The sequence below is a fragment of the Sinohyriopsis cumingii genome, chromosome 3 (assembly GCF_028554795.1).
Source record: "Sinohyriopsis cumingii isolate HCF-2022 chromosome 3, ASM2855479v2, whole genome shotgun sequence".
NCBI lineage: Eukaryota > Metazoa > Mollusca > Bivalvia > Unionida > Unionidae > Sinohyriopsis > Sinohyriopsis cumingii.
The window spans coordinates 142,129,734-142,150,198 of record NC_142963.1 but is presented as its reverse complement, the minus strand read 5'-3'; the positions used below and the strand labels follow the sequence as shown (position 1 = coordinate 142,150,198).

Below are 20,465 nucleotides of genomic sequence, written 5' to 3'. Positions count from 1 at the left end.
AGCTTATGGTTCGTGCAATGTCTCGCTGAAAAGAATGACACGGTAACTGAGAGCACTTAACTAGTAAGTGAAGGAACTCATACTTGGAGTAAATAGGTTGGTGAATGACGTGTCCGCATCCCTTCTGTATTGCACCAATGTGAAAACCTACACTATTTTGAATTACTTTTTCATTTCTTAGTATATGCACAACCATGCATGGTCCCCTGCCATGGTAAGAATACACGGTCCTAGAATAATAATATGCCACAAATATTGAATGCATTCTCGCCAACAATAATTTTAGTAACTTGACTATTGTCAACTTGGCCGACTCTGTATAAAGACAAGTCCAATTCCGCTTTGAAAATAATAGGCACGCCAGCCCATGATACTACAGTCCTTCGTTAAGTCAAGTAATTGCTATTTCATCTTGAAAACCGAACGGCCATATACTATTATGGGCTATTTTGTGGATTATGTATATATGTTCACGAGTCACCACCACCTCAAGGACACATAACACAGAACTACACTGGGTCTGTATCAATATCGATCTTATTGCAAGAAAACTGCTGTCACTGCCTAGAAAACAGCTGAAATTATGAAGCTAAGCTGGGTGTTTTTGTGTGTAATACAAATCCATTGATAGTGGTCGGATGGTTTACCTTGCGGCCGTTAATACAGATCATATATGTCTTCGTGTATATCTTCTCGTACGTCTTTGCGTATATATTCACATACGTCTTCGCGAGTAGTATGATAATACAAGTTTTGTTTAGTAACTAATCTAAGCTGAAGTCTTCCTCAAAAATGACTTTCCTCTGGCATAGTCGCCTCATTAGGTAACTTTGGCGTGGCGCGCGCGTGTGATGTAAGGACAAAGTCAAGGGAATTAGAAGGCTTTATTCTAGATCAGTAGCAAAAATGTCCAAACTTTCTATTACCATACTACTTCTTTTGCTTCTACGAAGAAATTTTTCTTATTCAAAGCACTATAGACTTAAATGATGTGAAAATAATAAATAACAGCAATCTTTTCTGTAAGAACTGCAACTGATGGAGGTTTCTCAGTATTGGTTACAGTTACGTCCCTTGACATCATTACTTGGTGGGGGGATGCTCTAACAAAATTCATATATAGGTAAACATCAGTCGCAAAGGTGATTTAAATTTTCTAAATACATATAAGCTTACATTATTTCGAGATCCTATATTGTGATAGTTTATGCAGTTCCCCCATTCGTATCATCCCTATCGTTGCATTAGCATGGACCGTTACACTGGGAAAATAATAGCGCTAGATGAGTTAGCCATAGCATCCCTAATAATGTCTCTTTCTTGTTGGCAAATGATTATTGCTAATGTTTTTCTTTTCTTTTCCTTGCCAGGGGTGGGGTGTCTTTCAAATATATCTTGTCCGTGTGACTCTGACGCACATTTTCCTTCATTATAATGAACATGTCCTTAAAGGAAACGTATTATGGACAGGTGACACAATAAACAGGCGAAAAATGCAAGGAGTCTGATTTTTAAAAAGGCGTATAAAATGATGTCCGTAATGAGCAGGTGCTCTTATGGAGGTGTCTTCAAAGGCAGGTGTCACTGTATACAATCCCCCAGAAATATCCTCCTTTTTTGAAGGGACAAACTACTTATATCGACGAACACATTTATATAGCAAGGTGAGGACGTCGGTAATGGAATCACTGCTATACCGTTGTGTTGGATAAATAAGTAAATTATATTCAGCGTTAACATTGAATATATTAAGATTTTACAGCTTACATTGTAAACCACTCTTCATCAGTTCAAAGTTTATCTGATGCAATTTTATTTTTAATCACATTTCTAATTGAATTCAGAACTTGAGCTGGCTTAATCTGAACCAATCAACTTGTTATAGCAGCAGCTCACAAATAATATTACAACAATGTCATATTTACCATAATGGGGAACCATTATAAGTACAATATCTCTCTCTCTCTCTCTCTCTCTCTCTCTCTCAACCGATTTCACCTCTAAACATGTTTTGGTCTACAACCGTTAAACATATTAGCTGACCACTACATGTTTGCCCCTACTCCATCAAAATAAATATGCTGGCACCCCACGAAATACCCATTACAAGTCTCAGATAGCACAAGTCAGTTACGGATGTACTGCATCCGAGTAACAATTTTATTACCAATTTTTTATTAATGTACAACTGAATTTTGTTTAATATTATAATCTTTTGGATATCTTTCTGTCGAGGTATGTAGCCATGGATGAGCTAATTTTGGAATTAAAAATATCCTGGATATAATTTATGACGTAAGTTTGACAATAGGCGGCGCTATGTTCAATTTACCGATTTACCGGGGAAAGTCGCTATTCACTGTTCATCAGGGTAATCAAGAAAAAGGTAAGACCTTGGAGATAGTTAAATTTAAAAGTTAGGAGGCACCATATTGTGATCACAGGGGCTCGTATCGTTGCTTACAGTTGACTTGTCGTCATACATGTACTATATAATAATAGTAAGTAGTTATTATAAAGTACACATATGATATGTCAGTTGTAAGCAACGATACGAGCCCTTGTGATTGTGATCACCATGTACATGGTATCAAACGTATATCGTAATTGCTGAAACTTCAGCATGGAAATATATTTTTCAGCAAATATGAACAAAAAAGACCGTAACCTCAGGAGGCCATTACTTAGTTCTACATGTAAGACTTCGACGCTGATATTTATGTTTTGGGCGCAACATGTGCTACTTGTTTTATTGTAGGACTATCCATTACTAGGACACGCATGTAGGGCTCTGTTTGTTACTCCGTGCACAACTGCGACTAATGTTGTGCTGACAGTCAACCCACACCGCCCACACCATCATAAAGACGGTCCTGGAATATGCATTGCACACTGACCGGTTGGTGCTAGAAGAGGGCCGAGCGGTCAAGACCATTTAATTTTCTGGAACAGTGCAAAGGGGGATGGTGTGTGTGACCACATGAGTCTGACGTTTTATCAATAAAGTACGATGAAATCTCTGAAAACACGAAATCACCTTATAAGTTATCAGTGACTTATCGGTTAACCGTTAATTTATGGTACCCATAAGATGATTTCATATGTTCGAGATTTCGTCGTACTTTATTGATAAAACGTCAGACTCCTGTGTTGCAACCTAGGATAGTTTTTAAATAGAACTTCCGGCCTTCTAATAGTTTGGGAGAAAGTATATTTTAGCCGTGATTTATAGAACCAAAATAACATATATATATATATATATATATATATATATATATATATATATATATATATATATATATATATTAGTTGAACAAACCTTATTCTAAAGGTCATTTTCTTAGTCCTTCAACCCTCCATAGTACATATGGGGGTCTACATCTCACATTTTATGACTAATGATAAGCAATTTATACAATAAAGCATGGTTTACCAGTATATAGTGGTATTACTCTTCAAGCACTAAAATAGAAATGTGAGGTGTAGAAAAATAGGAGTCCATTTACCTTTTGACCTTTGTTCTTTTAAACCATAATGTAATGAAATCCCTGGATCTATTTTGGAACACAGTGAACATATATCTGTTTGAACAAACACCACATATGCCAATAACTGAAGTGTTCAGGTCAGTAGCTGGTATTTAGTGATATTTTGCTTGCAGAAATTTTCACTGATTTTTCCTGTATTTGCCTTGGGCATGTACTTTTATTGAATGTCAATAATATAATTATACTAATCATGTACACTTTGATTTGGATGTGTCCATCTCATTCTTGTAGAAGTACAGTAACAGTCCATTTTACACGTATACTGTACATGCAGTATGTACTCAACAAGCAATGACTTCTATACATTGTACACATAGTTTGTACTCGACAAGCAATGACTTCTATACATTGTACACATAGTATGTACTCGACAAGCAGTGACTTCTATACATTGTACACATAGTTTGTACTTGACAAGCAATGACTTCTATACATTGTACACAGTATGTACTCAACAAGCAATGACTTCTATACATTGTACACATAGTTGTACTCGACAAGCAATGACTTCTATACATTGTAGACATAGTATGTACTCAACAAGCAATGACTTCTATACATTGTACACATAGTTTGTACTCGATAAGCAATGACTTCTATACATTGTACACATAGTATGTACTTGACGAGCAATGACTTCTATACATTGTACACATAGTATGTACTCAGACATGCAATGGCTTCAATACATTTTTGTACCTGTCTCTCTCTATCTCTCTCTCTCTCTCTCTCTCTCTCTCTCTCTATATATATATATATATATATATATATATATATATATATATCTCTCCATTCATCCAGAGGAAATATTGCGTAGTTACAACTTTTGGAGAAGAAATTATTTAATATTTTTTTATAGATGGGTTTGAAGTTATTTTAAAATTCTGCCAGTTCTTTCTTCTAGTCTGTTTCTCTCGATGTAAATTGAACATTGTAGCAAGCAAAATGACCCAGTTGCTGATGAGTAATTGCAGTTTACATAGGCAAAAAGTGTGATTTTGTCACCACTCCACTTGGTGATAAGTACAGGAAGTAACATTACACTGGGTTCTCAAGTACATTCTGTGCTGGCAAATAAAGTACATGGTCCATTACGTCCTAAGGCATTCATCTCGAGTTGCAGTCAGGTGAGGTGTGAAAATTTAAAAAAGAATACACAAATTACTACTGCTCCTATTTGTCTACATATTGTATTATTCTTTATTATTGGATTTAAGCAATTGGACCCCCCCTCCACTTTCCAGAATAAATACCACAGATAAGCCTAAAATTATACCTTATATGTTGGGTAAACTGTTTAAAAATAATTTTTACTCAAGTAGAATTCTTTTTGACTGAAGTGGAGACAAAATAAGTCATACAAGTCTCAGACTAGAGGGACATTCTTCTTCACTTGAGTGAAAAATGAAATTATGCTTTAAAGGCTTGCTGTGTGCATTTAGAAAACATACACTATTAAAACGATGACTGCAGGACAGCCCAAAGTTTGAGGCATTGATTCAGATTACAAGACAGTCAACAACATTTGTAAAGTACCAAAGCTGATTCATATTACAAAACTGTCAACAAACATTTGTAAAGTACCAAAGTTGATTCATATTACAAGACTGTCAACAAACATTTGTAAAGCCCCAAAGCTGATTCAAATCACAAGACTGTCAACAACATTTGTTACCGTACCAAAGCTGATTGATGTGGGGAAAAATCTGCATAATGTACCAGATAATAACACTGAGGAGAGAGAGAGTGAGAGAGAGAGAGAGAAAGTGGAGTGGTGTTTGAGGCTCAAGGAAGATACTATGTAATTCATGTGTCAGTCCACAGCATGGTCTATAAAGATACTATGTAATTCCTGTGTCAGTCTACAGCATGGTCTATAAAGATACTATGTAATTCCTGTGTCAGTCTACAGCATGGTCTATAAAGATACTATGTAATTCCTGTATCAGTCTGCAGCATGGTCTATGAAGATACTATGTAATTCATGTATCGGTCCACAGCATGGTCTATAAAGATACTATGTAATTCCTGTGTCAGTCCACAGCATGGTCTATAAAGATACTATGTAATTCCTGTGTCAGTCTACAGCATGGTCTATAAAGATACTATGTAATTCCTGTGTCAGTCTACAGCATGGTCTATAAAGATACTATGTAATTCCTGTGTCAGTCTACAGCATGGTCTATAAAGATACTATGTAATTCCTGTATCAGTCTGCAGCATGGTCTATGAAGATACTATGTAATTCATGTATCAGTCCACAGCATGGTCTATAAAGATACTATGTAATTCCTGTGTCAGTCTACAGCATGGTCTATAAAGATACTATGTAATTCATGTATCAGTCTACAGCATGGTCTGTAAAGATACTATGTAATTCCTGTGTCAGTCTGCAGCTTGGTCTGTAAAGATGTAATTCCTGTGTCAGTCTGCAGCATGGTCTATAAAGATACTATCTAATTGAAGTATCAGTCTGCAGCATGGTCTATAAAGGTACTATGTAATTCCTGTGTCAGTCTGCAGCATGGTCTATAAAGATACTATGTAATTCATGTATCAGTCTGCAGCATGGTCTATAAAGATACTATGTAATTCATGTGTCACTCCACAGCATGGTCTATAAAGATACTATGTAATTCCTGTGTCAGTCTGCAGCTTGGTCTATAAAGATGTAATTCCTGTGTCAGTCTGCAGCATGGTCTATAAAGATACTATGTAATTCATGTGTCAGTCCACAGCATGGTCTATAAAGATACTATGTAATTCCTGTGTCAGTCTGCAGCTTAGCCTATAAAGATGTAATTCCTGTGTCAGTCTGCAGCATGGTCTATAAAGATACTATGTAATTCATGTGTCAGTCCACAGCATGGTCTATAAAGATACTATGTAATTCCTGTGTCAGTCTGCAGCTTGGTCTATAAAGATGTAATTCCTGTGTCAGTCTGCAACATGGTCTATAAAGATACTATCTAATTGAAGTATCAGTCTGCAGCATGGTCTATAAAGGTACTATGTAACTCATGTGTCAGTCCACAGCATGCTCTATAAAGATAATATGTAATTCATGTGTCAGTCTGCAGCATGGTCTATAAAGATACTATCTAACTGAAGTATCAGTCTGCAGCATGGTCTATAAAGATACTATGTAATTCCTGTGTCAGTCAGCAGCATGCTCTTTAAATATAATCTGTACTTCCTGTGTCAGTCTGCAGCATGGTCTATAAAGATACTATGTAATTCATGTTTCAGTCCACAGCATGCTCTATAAAGATAATATGTAATTCATGTGTCAGTCTGCAGCATGGTCTATAAAGATACTATCTAATTGAAGTATCAGTCTGCAGCATGGTCTATAAAGATACTACGTAATTCCTGTGTCAGTCCACAGCATGCTCTATAAAGATAATATGTAATTCATGTGTCAGTCTGCAGCATGGTCTATAAAGATACTATGTAATTCCTTTGTCAGTCTGCATCATGGTCTATAAAGATACTATGTAATTCCTGTGTCAGTCCACAGCATGGTCTATAAAGATAATATGTAATTCCTGTGTCAGTCCACATCATACTCTATAAAGGTGCTATGTAAATCCTGTGTCAGTCTGCAGCATGGTCTATAAAGATACTATATAATTCACGTATCAGTCTGCAGCATGGTCTATAAAGATACTATGTAATTCCTGTGTCAGTCCACAGCATGGTCTATAAAGATACTATGTAATTCCTGTGTCAGTCCACATCATACTCTATAAAGGTGCTATGTAAATCCTGTGTCAGTCCAAAGCATGGTCTATAAAGATACTATATAATTCACGTATCAGTCTGCAGCATGGTCTATAAAGATACTATGTAATTCCTGTGTCAGTCCACAGCATGGTCTATAAAGATACTGTGTAATTCATGTGTCAGTCCAAAGCATGGTCTATAAAGATAATATGTAATTCCTGTGTCAGTCCAAAGCATGGTCTATAAAGATACTATGTAATTCCTGTGTCAGTCCACAGCATGGTCTATAAAGATACTATGTAATTCCTTTGTCAGTCTGCAGCAGGCTCTATAAAGATAATTTGTAATTCATGTATCAGTCTGCAGCATGGTATATAAAGATACTATGTAATTCCTGTGTCAGTCCACAGCATGGTCTATAAAGATACTATGCACTTCCTGTGTCAGTCTGCAGCATGGTCTATAAAGATACTATGTAATTCATTTGTCAGTCTAAAATCCAGACACAATATCAGATTCTGACCACAGGCAAATTTTGGGTAGAAAAAAATTGGGTCCAGAGTATGATGTTTTTCCCTCTGTATTTTGTAGTGCAACTAGATATTCTAGATTCTTTGGTATCATTGTAGAGCTACATCGGTCTACCTTTATATAATACCACCCACTTCAGTGTATCATGCATGACCATGACGTTACAGAGCTCGGCAATAGGCTACTACCTCCTGCCACGTTAACTCGTCGCTATGGGTTAATGTGTTAAAGATACTATGTAATTCATGTGTCAATCTAGTCAGCATGCTCTATAAATATACTGTGTAATTCATGTGTTGGTTCAAAGCATGTACTGTACTACTATAAATGTACTCTGTAATTGATATGTAAGTCCACAGCGTGTGCTATAAATGTACTCTGTAATTCATATGTAAGTCCACGGCGTGTGCTATAAATGTACTCTGTAATTCATATGTAAGTCCACGGTGTGTGCTATAAATGTACTCTGTAATTCATATGTAAGTCCACGGTGTGTGCTGTAAATGTACTCTGTAATTCATATGTAAGTCCATGGCATGTGCTATAAATGTACTCTGTAATTCATATGTAAGTCCATGGCATGTGCTATAAATGTACTATGTAATTCATATGTAAGTCCACGGCGTGTGCTATAAATGTACTATGTAATTTATATGTAAGTCCTCAGCATGTGCTATAAATGTACTCTTTTATGATATGAAGTGCTTCTGTTTCTTTAAATCTTAACTTGAAGTCCTAATTTACATCAGTACTTAGCTTGCTGTCTGGATGTGATGGAATTATGATAAAGTTCTTGCTTATTTGTGACTGGGGTAATTATCAGACTCAGTAAAACTAAATTGGTCAGAATTTTAACTTTGGTATTAAATGCTCTGTTGATTTCTTTTGTTAAATTTATTTCTTAAAGCACAAGTATTTAGAAACTACTAATTGTTTGATTACAAGCTGCCATTGTGTCACCATGGCCAAATTTGATCGTTTGTCCTCCTCTTTTGTTCTTTCAGAGTCCCCTTGTAGCTGGTTGGGTCCTTATCAATGAGATCCATTTACAGAGTAATTTTAGGTCCATGGGTGTGTACAGATAGGGGATGGAAGGCTGAACAAGGTGCTGACATCTTCAACCAGTATGTCAGTACACCATTTCCTCGTTGCCGTTACTGTTCTTTGACAGAACTGAAGAACAAGACTGCAGAAATTACAGGATGGATATCTTCATGCAGGTAAGCAGTACAGACAGCTGTGAAGCTTGTAAGGTAAGCAGTACAGACAGCTGTGAAGCTTGTAAGGTAAGCAGTACAGACAGCTGTGAAGCTTGTAAGGTAAGCAGTACAGACAGCTGTGAAGCTTGTAAGGTAAGCAGTACAGACAGCTGTGAAGCTTGTACATATGATCAGTATAATCCATGTTCCAACAAGTCTTGGAATCCTGGAAACGTTTTGGAATTTAAAACAATAAATTTCAAAGGCCTTGAAAAGTCATGGAGTTTCTCAAAACCTTGCAAAGTGTTGGAAAATTCATAGAATTTCTGACAATGGAGGTGCTAAAAATTGATAACTGTTAATTTCATAGAGTGTTGAGCACCAATTTGAAAACATATTTCAAACATAACATAATTATGATCAAAAAATGGTTGACAGTGCAAGATATTTTGTTCCCTGAGATTGTGAAATGGCTTTGGAAAAGTCATTAAATTTGTTTTTGTTAAGTCTGCAGGACTGTTATGCATTTCTTTTGCACTTACGTATGTTAAAACTAATTTTTTTTTTAAGTATGCAAAATACAAGGGTAGCATTGTATTATCTTTGTAAGCATGGGTACTTGTCAAAATCTGTTCTTCATTAGGGACCAGCTGTTTAATTTTCAAAGATGGATGTGTGTGCATGTGGCTTGGGAAATATGTGGAAGGGGCGGTAAAGCGTCTGGCCCTAAAATAGCTTAGATATATACTCTTGCTCAAATTTGTAGAATAAAATTTAACTAATTCTGTCCATAATGTTAGTTGAAAAAAAATATCTTTAAGTAAAAGAAAAAAATATTCCATTGGGGAATCAAAGTACCTTCTCTTGAATTTCATAGGTGGCAATAGGGAACAAAATGATCCAGCATAACTTCTAGTTTATTCCTGCTTTACAAACAAATAAAGAATCATAAGCACCTTCATCTTGTTTTAAAAATGTCCGTCCTATCGATCATGCATATTATCATCACTCTGAGAGGAGTTTGCCAAAAAACGGAGGGAGATAAGTTATCTGGGCAGTAAAAGGGGTTATTTGATTGATACACAAATATTAGGTATAATTTTTGCTGACCATGGAAAATCACATATAGTGTAATGACATATCTGCACAAAAAACATGCAATACACATTATTTTAATACAGTTACCTTTATGGTGAGGTGCGGTGGCTTAATGGTTAGCATACTTGACTCCAGACTGAAAGGGTGCAGGTTCAACTCATACCATTGGACCAGCTGGAATCAGCTACATTGGTGTGCCCTTGGGTAATTAATGGACTTTATATGTAATTAATGGACTTTACAGGTAATTAATGGACTTTACGGGTAATTAATGGACTTTATGGGTAATTAATGGACTTTACTCTAATTGCCTTGGTAATAACTAACTTACTTTTGTTGCTCTTCCGTAAAGCACCAAATCAAAAGCCTTTTTGGTTTTTTTTCTATAATTTTAGCAAATGCAGTTCCTTAAAATTACAGACTCCACGTGCCATTCAGTGATTTGTTGTGAATAATTCCTTAGATATTTAGCGTGTTGAGTAATTAGTCTTTATACATGTCTTAATTTTCATGAAACAAGTTATTTTCAGTTAAACAGTCTTTTATTACAGTTTCTTTGTCACTGTGTCAGACATAAAAAGTGACAGAGTGACAGTCTGCTATTAAGTTTATGTTGAAATGGGAAAGTTGTGATTGCTCAAATACAGCTTGTATAAAAAGACAAAGCATTCACATTTTGCAACTATACCAAATACAGGCTGTATTAAATAATTAGTTTTATTACAGAGATTATTTTTTAAATGATATAAATATTCAGAATTAAAAATAAATGCCCATTGTCAGATTTGGGTCTTTTATCTTGCATTTTTCTGCTCAAATTTAAGCTGCTATTTTATGATTTAAATAAATAGTATTTATTATTAAAAAACTTGACATAAAAATGAGCAATTTCAAAAGTGTCTTAAATTAAAAAAAGATGTCTACTTTGTGCAGAGATTTTTGAACTTATTGATTGATGAAGTTTTTATTGCTACAGGAGGCACAACTTTAATCAAGATTTTGATATTAATTTAATGACTATCAGAGAATTATTATCTTTATGATGAATGCCCTACCCCACCTTTCTCGCTCTCTCTGTGACCACTCTGGTGGCTTAAGTGATTAGAGCATCTGCCACGGATGCAGGAGATCGTTGGTTCGAACTCAGCTAAGTCGTACCAAAGACTTATGAAAATAATACTGCCTCACTAGGCGCTCAACATTAAGAGATTAGTTTTAGGCAGAGATGTCAAAACTTTGGGAAATTTCTACTGGGTACCAGTCAGTCCCAAGGATCAGTTACATGGTAATTGTATTAAATATGAACATAAACTACTTTGTTTTATGTTCACACATGCAAACCTTCAAGAGAGATTTAAGCATAATTTTTTCTAATATAAGTGGCAAAAAGCATAATCTGAGTGTAAAAGGAGCAATCTATATATTACATGTCATAATTACAGAAAACTATGACAAATGTACCTATTTTATTTAACATACATTTATTTTTCTATTTATCAGGATCTGCGATTAACATTTTTGTCACAAATCGGCTAAATCCATGTGGATTAGTAGTTAATACAAGAATATAGACACAAAAGAAATTGATAAATTATTTATGAATAATATTCACTCTAACTAGACTACATATCTACAGTAACTTTAACGAATCATTGTAGTCCACAAAACATTACTGCCTTAACCTGCCATGGTTCATCCCTTAATGACGGCCTGGTGCAACATGTTTTTAAATTTAACGAAATCCTTCTCCTCTAAAATTTTTCAGTCATATAACATCCAGCAGTCACATTGATACAGTCTGTTTTTTTGTTGTTGTTGTTTTTTTTTTTTTAAATTTATATCTGGCACCATTTATTTTCAGTTTAGACTGGTCCACTATATATGTAGTATCAAAATAGAATGAATCTGTGACAAGTGGTTTCACATTCAAGAATCCCATCTGTTTTCTTGGAACTGGTTCAAGTAAAATTAATGCAAAAATGACCATATTTATACACATGGTCAATTTTTATAGGATTTTTTTCAATGTTATTAAATATCAAAGATTTCCCTTATATTTAAATATTTCCTTGAAAAATTTCATTCTGTATAGTTGTCCATTTCATTCATATTTTCTTAACATGGTATAAAAAGTGCATGTTATGGTAGCCAAGCGTTTGTGTTGCCTTTGTCATGACAAAAATATGTATTAGGGTTCCCACTAATAAAAAAGGTCCAGTAAACGAAAATGTGAATAGTGGCCCTGACTTGAACAGCTAATGCTTGCATCAGGGCCACAAACTTGAGGCAAAAATTGCATTAATTAAACCAGTCATTGATATTGCGCTTTCTTTTTTACCAAATTATTACATATTTAAATTTTATTTCATCGAATATTTCTTAATCAGTACTTACTGTCACTGTCGACAAATGGTATTAACCTAGATAATGTCATCAGGAAACAAATGCATTCAAGTTGTGAGAAAATGGTGCATCAGAACCATGGACAGGCACGAAGTTTGGATGGTCTAGCTTTAAATATCAGCGTTGTTAAATAGGTAGTGTGAGAAAGGACAGAAGTGTCTTTCCTTGTATTTTTATATAGTACATGTATGACAAGTAAATTGTAAGCAACCATACGTGCTCCAATGATGAATAAATGCACACATGACACGAGCCTCAAACTGTAATCGTTATTCTTTGTCTCGATCTGAACTTGGAATACATTTTATTTTTAACGGGTACACAGTTGTTCATTTTGTTACCCGAGTTATTATCAACAGGCATCTTTAGTGTTAGGACTGGTCGACCTGGTGTCAGGATGATTTGACTGGGCGGGACATGATGTTACATGTGTGTGGCATGATGCCCCAGTGCTAGACATCACTATAACCTGTCACAATGCAGACATCATAGCAATATGACTGAAAAATTGTTAAAGCTATGTTAAAATCCAAATCACATATACAAAATTCTCTGTATATCTATCTGTCTGTCTCTCTCTCTCACTTAAAAGGGTATATTAATTAATATTAAGTCCATTCATGTAAGTGGTTACTGAATTTTATTTTGATTGGTTTAACAGCTCTAAAGCACATTAAAGATTATAAAACATTTTCAAAGGGAGAGGATATGGAGGAATCTACATCTTCCCTATCCTAAAGACATTGAAGTTAACATTTTATTTCCATGTTAGGATTTCCGTGTTAGGATGGCACTTAAGTTTGGACTAAGGAGACCAAAATATTCAGGTTTTTTGTTTTTAAGAACTTGAATGGCAGTTCTAGTGTTTTCATTGATTTATTATGAATCCTGCATAAAAGGAAGAATATAATATCTAAAATTGACCACTCCAGTAGCCTAAATGGCTAGAACATCAGCTTCAGATGCAGGACGTTGTGGGTTCAAACCCTGACCAAGACATACCAAAGACTTATGAAAAAATGGTACTAGTGTTAGGACTGGTTGGCCTGCTGTTAAGATAATGAGACTGGGTGAGACATGATGCCACTTGTCTGCGGCATGATGTAGCAGTATGACTTGTTAAAGCTAAAGATTTCCAACTTTTATCCTTTTGCCCTGCATGAGCAAAATAACCAATGGAAAATGATGTTTCTAACACAACTAGGCATTAGGCTAATGGAAAATTTCTTGGAAGTCGATGTATTAGGATGTATTCAGAAATAACCCCTAAAATGTTTTTCCTGTTTGCATTTCAGGCAAAAATGACAAAAACCTCCAAGGGTTAATAGTTAAAAATCCAAATCACATGCACAGATCTAAAATCCAAATCACACACACAGACCTAAAATCCAAATCACACACACAGATCTAAAAAAAGTTTTGGAAAATTATAAATCTGAGGAAGGACCAAATATCAGGACTGGGTTTTTTGTGACCCCAACCATTGAAATTAAAATCCCAGGTCCCCTCTCCTGTGAAAATGAAATGTTTGGTTTCTTAATTTAATGTCTGTTTTTATGACTTCTGGTGTAAAGATTTGTTCACATATCAACTTCCCTATTTGAGGATGATAGTTCTATTTTGGATCTTGTCAGATAACTTTAGCAACTGCATACCATCCATATACATTCACAAGTCAATCTCAACTGCATACCATCCATATACACTCACAAGTCAATTTCAGCTGCATACCATCCATATACACTCAGAAGTCAATCTCAGCTGCAAAGAGCATAGATTCTCATTTGCCATTGCATAATGCACCAGCAGAGTTGGGTCTTTGTTGCTTGCTCTATGACATAGTGTACCAGCAATTTGGGGTCTTGCAGAGACCGCGATCTGCCAGTTCTTTATATGATATATACACTATTACATGTTTGCAAATAAAGTTTGGATTCATCTTTATAGTCATAGTAAGACAAATCTTGTGCCTGGAGCCCTTGGGCTACCAGATTGCTGAATTTTGGCTACCACATGTGTTGATGTTAGGTAGTACAGGGGCTGCTGAAATGCTGGATCTGAGCTACCAGGCCAAAGAAAAGTAAGTGTACTTGTACTTGCTTTACAGTTAGGGTGGCATATATATATATATATATATATATATATATATATATATATATATATATATATATATATATATATATATGTATATATATATGTATATATTCTAAGGATTAGTATATATAATGTGGTAAGTACTTCATGTTCTGGGCAAAACAAAATCAATTAGATGCATTAATCAATTGGGGGGGGGGCAGGAATTGTTGTTCATTTTTGCCCCGAGGAAAGAAGTGCTTATGTCTGCAATGAAAAACGGACAGTCAGCAGAATGCAACCACACATTTTTTGTTGTTGCCCCATATGAGGAAGTTTTGTAGTCATGGGGCTACTACAATGCTGGATCTTGGCTAGCAGGTCCTGAAGTCAGGTGGTCCAGAGGCTATTAAATGCTAGTCTGGGCTACTGTATGTTGAAAAAGTAAAGTTGCCCAAGGGCTACACAAATGCTGGTTTAGGCTGCTAAATGTTGAAGTTGGGTAGTGCTGTACAGTATCATACCTGTGATACTTTCCAAGTATCAGACTGAAATTTAGAAAATATTCTCTGACATTTTAGTTTATTCTGGTAGATCAAATAAACTGCCCATTTATTTCATTTTAACCATATCTTAGTAAGTTGTAGATTGTGTGGAATTTATATACATACAATCATGACTGGTTTACGTGTATGTTGTTATGAAAGCCTTTGAAGCTGTGGTCATTTGGGTAAATATATCAGAACAAAAAAATCTAATTACAAGAAATGCATCTCAAAGAATTAAAACTTTATCACAGTGAACAATTCTGTACATTTTGTTCCCACACAGGTTTGCATAACAGTTGCTTCATTTAATAATTCTTTCCACAGAAAAAGCAAAGTTTCAAAACCAACAGTTTATATCAAGTTGCTTTATCCATACTATTAAATTCAAGCTGAAATACCATGTTCTTTGCCTAGTAGCCCAATTGGCTAGCAGGGACTGACCTAGTAGCCCAATTGGATATCATGGACTGACCTTTTAATTTTCTGGCCCCCAAAAATGCTTGAAAAAAAAAATAGCTTTGATTTGTTTTAAAAGAAGAACTACTTGTATCTATTATTTTAAAGTTTAAACAGATATCATGGCTTGAAACAATCCCACCTCCACCTCTACTTGAAAATTAAATGGGAGGTTCCTCACCACATTTAGAAAAGTGTTGGACACAGTGGTAAAGTAAATTATGAAGGTTACACTTGCACTGTCAGTGGTCATTTTTACCTGTCACCACCTGACAGATTCCACATTAATATTAATAACCCATAGACAGGTCTTAAACAGCTTGTATTGTAAGCACCCATATATGTTACCATGTTTTGTACTAGAGAGGGACACTACACTGTTTACACCTATGTATGTTACCATGTTTTGTACTAGATTGGGACACTGTACTGTACACACCCATATATGTTGCCATGTTTAGTACTAGATTGGGACACTGTACTATACACACCCATATATGTTACCATGTTTTGTACTAGACGGGGACAGTCTGCACTGTTTACACCCATGTATGTTACCATGTTCTGTACTAGAAAGTGACACTACTGTATGCACCCATATGTGTTACAATGTTCTGTACTAGACAGGGACACTGTACTGTACATACCCATATGTGTTATAGTGTTCTGTACTAGATTTGGACACTACTGTACACACCTATGTATGTTACCATGTTTTGTACTAGACAGGGACACTGTACGTTACACAACCATATGTGTTACAATGTTCTGTACTAGACAGTTAGATTGTGAAAGCCTATAAATCATACTTTTTGACCAGAAAATATGGGCTTTGTCTTATACTCTGAATCAACTTATATTTGGATTTTGTCATTCAAATCACTTTATCATATGTCATGTAATTTTTCATATGTGAAAAAAATTATCCAAAGGTACAAAAGATAATGTGTAAACTAATTATCATTCATGGGATTAGTCTTAGGGATGTGTATGAAAAAATATAGGACCTGACATTGAGTAGGATTTTAAAATATTTACAACTGGTCAGGTCATCCAAGCTAACACCTGTCTGAGGACAAGATTTGACAGACCAGATCAAATGAGTGAGGCTATCTATACTGAAATGATGCTACCAGTAAGATATTGTGAATACAGTACAGCCTAATGAAAGGAAAAGTCAGGTGTGACCCATTGGTCAGAATACCAAATCTGTTGTAGATATTTGCCTTCATACTGTGACTGCAAACAAAATGTTTGGATTTTTAGAAAAAAGTAAAAGCCATGTCACTGTTATGGACATTTTTATAATCTGATCTTCAGCCAAGCCACCATTAGGGAGGCAGTCTAATAATTTGGTACTTTTTTCTGCATGGTTACCATTTGGCTAAGGTGGCAGGGTCCAGTTTCGTAATTTGGCCCCTGGCAAATTTCTTAACTTAAGGCTATGGTGTGACTTTTTCAGCTATTATTGTTTAATATTTATAGATATGGATATATTTGTGAACTAGGTGTTTTGGGCTTGTGTTGTTCTTGAAATTGATGTCAGGCATGTACACCTTCCATACTTGCTCTGCAGTATGTTGATAGTGAAATACCAATAGCTGGCTAGGAAGAAGAGCTAGCCTCCCATAGCAGTAAACACGTGGGTTCAAGGCAACTAAGAGTATCTCAAAAATGGCTTGGATGACAACTATTCTGAATCGCATCAAACTATTTAGTAGACAACGTTTTTCAAAATTTTCATCCAGGAAAAGGGCTTGCGTTTGCACTGTGAGCACCACATGCTGTCAAAATTGGCATTTGGATGTGAAAAATGCAGGTATAAAATAGGGGTTGGGGTGCATAAACCTCTTCTGCTGTGAACTGCCATTGACTTCTCTGGTCAAGTGAATACTATTCTTATGCTTTGTTTTAATATAGGTATCTAAAAATATGGACCTTTTTGACCTCACTTGTGTATTTGATTTTTTATACTAGGTCGCTGATTGCAGCATTAAATTTGTACATAAAAACTGGACCCTGCCCCCTTAAGGAAAATTCATAATTTTTGGATGGTGCAGTCAGCCACATCTGTTATACTTTTTTGTTTCTTTGTGTTTATTTAAATAATGTGTATGCATTAACTTTATTATATCTCCTTCCTTTTTCCATATATCACTTAGTATTGTATGTAATGCTCTTTGGAGAGGGAGGTAACTGTGTTTTGTACCTCCATGTGAGAACTGTTTACATCATGACAAAGTAGCATATTTTGGACTTAACTTACTAGATATGGGAACAAAATGGTAACCATAATGTATTGTCTTGCATTTTCTGTAGCTGTCAAGGTTTTGTACCCCTATTTTTATGAATAATATTCACATTTCAATACAGACACACCAAAACAATTGCATAGCATGTCAACATATATTCTTTAAAGTAATTTAACTCCACAGGAGCAGATAGAATTCAGAGGAGTCATACATAAACATACTGTTGTGAATATTGAATGTCACCAGTTGAACGGTCTTAGAAATAATGATGAATATGGCATATTACTTGCTATATTTTGGTGAAAAGAATGAAAGTTTTAGCACACCGACATAGGTTCTACCTTCATGACCCCACTCTGAAGTTGACATAAGAGATTCATATCTCACACTTGGGTGATAATAGAAAATGTTTCAGTGTTATATATATATCTTGAAATTTCTAGTTTCAGTTAACAAAGGGGAAAAGCTTAAAATTAAGTGGCAGCTTCATGCATTTGACAATACACATACAGTTTCTCCTCTGAAAGTCTTATGTTTTCACTGAATGTTAAAAGTACATCAATATCACTGGTTTCTTTTCTTTTTGCAGGTCTCAGGTTGCATGGTAGGAGATTAGGATTAATCGGTTAGTCATGCTGAAAGAAACAATAGCTTCAATCTCATCCAGATACTCATTTTGATCTAAGTGCACAAGTGAGTGACTTTGACGGACAGATTTAGCTTCTGCAGGAGTTGTTTTATGGTACGTGCTTATCAAAAGCCAAGCCGGTGAAATGATTTTTACCTTGAACTGGATTTTCCACTTTAAATATTTGTTTTATACCTTATCTTATTATTTACTATGATTTTGTAAACTCCAGAAAACATTAAAGCCAGTTGTAAGTAAATTGGTGTCTGAGAAGAAATTTCTCTGTTAAATTGTATTGAGTAATTTGTATATGTATGGTCAATTTCATTGGCTATGTATCAATGAATTTATTTGATATGTCACTTTGTAAGTTTTAGGGTCCCACACATCAGTATATCAATATTCCAGCATTGTCTAATGTTAATTGATTAAACTTTGACTTCTCCAGACTAGCTAGAATTGTGTTGCGATAACCCCCCCCCCCCCCACCAACACACACTGACACAACACTGATGCTACTATATTAGCATCTCCAGAATGATAATGAAAAGTTAGGAACCACTTCTTTTATATCAGTCTCAGAGTACTTCTAAAGCACATGATTTACTTAAATGTGTGATTTCTTTAAGTTTGCTAGAAGAGTTTATAGAAACTTTTTGCTTCTGTCACTGACACCTAACATAGCATTTCTGTCATAACCTCCCAAAATTTATAACTTCCAGATCTCTTCTTGACATTCATGAAACATTGTAAAGGAATTTTGATTTTGTACTGATGCTATGGTGGTAAACAAAGACCAAAAGCATTGTAGGTTGCAAACAATTTGAATTCTTTCAAGAAATGCAGTCAGTCATAATTCACAATGTAAATAATGCAGTGCTTTTTGCCGCAAAGAGGTCACTTTTTCAAAAGCATAATACCATTTTTAGTTTTGTGCACAAAAAGTTTTCGTTTATACCATTGTACTAGATCATGTCTAAATATGTGATATGTACACAACTTTTGATATAAACCATTTTCAGCCAAATTCTTAAGGTGGCAGGGTCCAGTTTCGTAAATTGGCCCCTGGCAAATTTCTTAACTTAAGGCTATGGTGTGACTTTTTCAGCTATTATTGTTTAGTATTTATAGATATGGATATATTTGTGAACTAGGTGTTTTGGGCTTGTGTTGTTCTTGAAATTGATGTCAGGCATGTACACCTTCCATACTTGCTCTGCAGTATGTTGATAGTGAAATACCAATAGCTGGCTAGGAAGAAGAGCTAGCCTCCCATAGCAGTAAACACGTGGGTTCAAGGCAACTAAGAGTATCTCAAAAATGGCTTGGATAACAACTATTCTGAATTGCATCAAACTATTTAGTAGACAATGTTTTTCAAAATTTTCTTCCAGGCAAAGGGCTTGCATTTGCACTGTGAGCACCACATGCTGCCAAAATTGGCATTTGGATGTGAAAAATGCAGGTATAAAATAGGGGTTGGGGTACATAAACCTCTTCTGCTGTGAACTGCCATTGACTTCTCTGGTCAATTGAATACTATTCTTATGCTTTGTTTTAATATAGGTATCTAAAAATATGGACCTTTTTGACCTCACTTGTGTATTTGATTTTTTATGATTTTTTATACTAGGTCGCTGATTGCGGCATTAAATTTGTACATAAAAACTGGACCCTGCCCCCTAAGATAACTATGTTGTTTTGTGAATTCTATCCAGCAGTTTAGGAGATCTGGTAATGAGTTGATAAATAGATTCACAGACTTACAGAATTTATTACAAGATTCTACTGGTGTTTTCAGACTGTGTGTGACTGCTCTGATGGCCCAGTGGTTATAGCATCCACCTTGCATGTGGGAGGTTGTGGGTTCCAACCCTGGCCGAGTCATACCAAAGACTTCTAAAAATGTTATACTAACAGCTCAGTCTGTGCTTGGCACTCAGCATTAATAGGTTAGTCTTAGGACTGGTTGGCCTGGTGTCCGGATGTGACTGATTGGGACA

General features: G+C 35.4%; 1 long non-coding RNA gene across 3 annotated transcripts; it reads left to right on the top strand.

The window, feature by feature from the left end:
* Positions 1-2,316: 2,316 nt before the first annotated feature.
* LOC149803979 (uncharacterized) lies at positions 2,317-18,914 on the top strand. 3 transcript variants are annotated; one of them, XR_016419996.1, is made up of 3 exons: positions 2,317-2,386; positions 8,810-9,025; positions 18,424-18,914. It is a non-coding gene; the product is annotated as an uncharacterized LOC149803979 (long non-coding RNA). The 3 variants fall into 3 exon arrangements; XR_016419997.1 differs by lacking the exon at positions 2,317-2,386 and adding an exon at positions 3,470-3,625; XR_016419998.1 differs by lacking the exon at positions 2,317-2,386 and adding an exon at positions 4,630-4,675.
* The last annotated feature ends 1,551 nt before the right edge of the window (positions 18,915-20,465 follow it).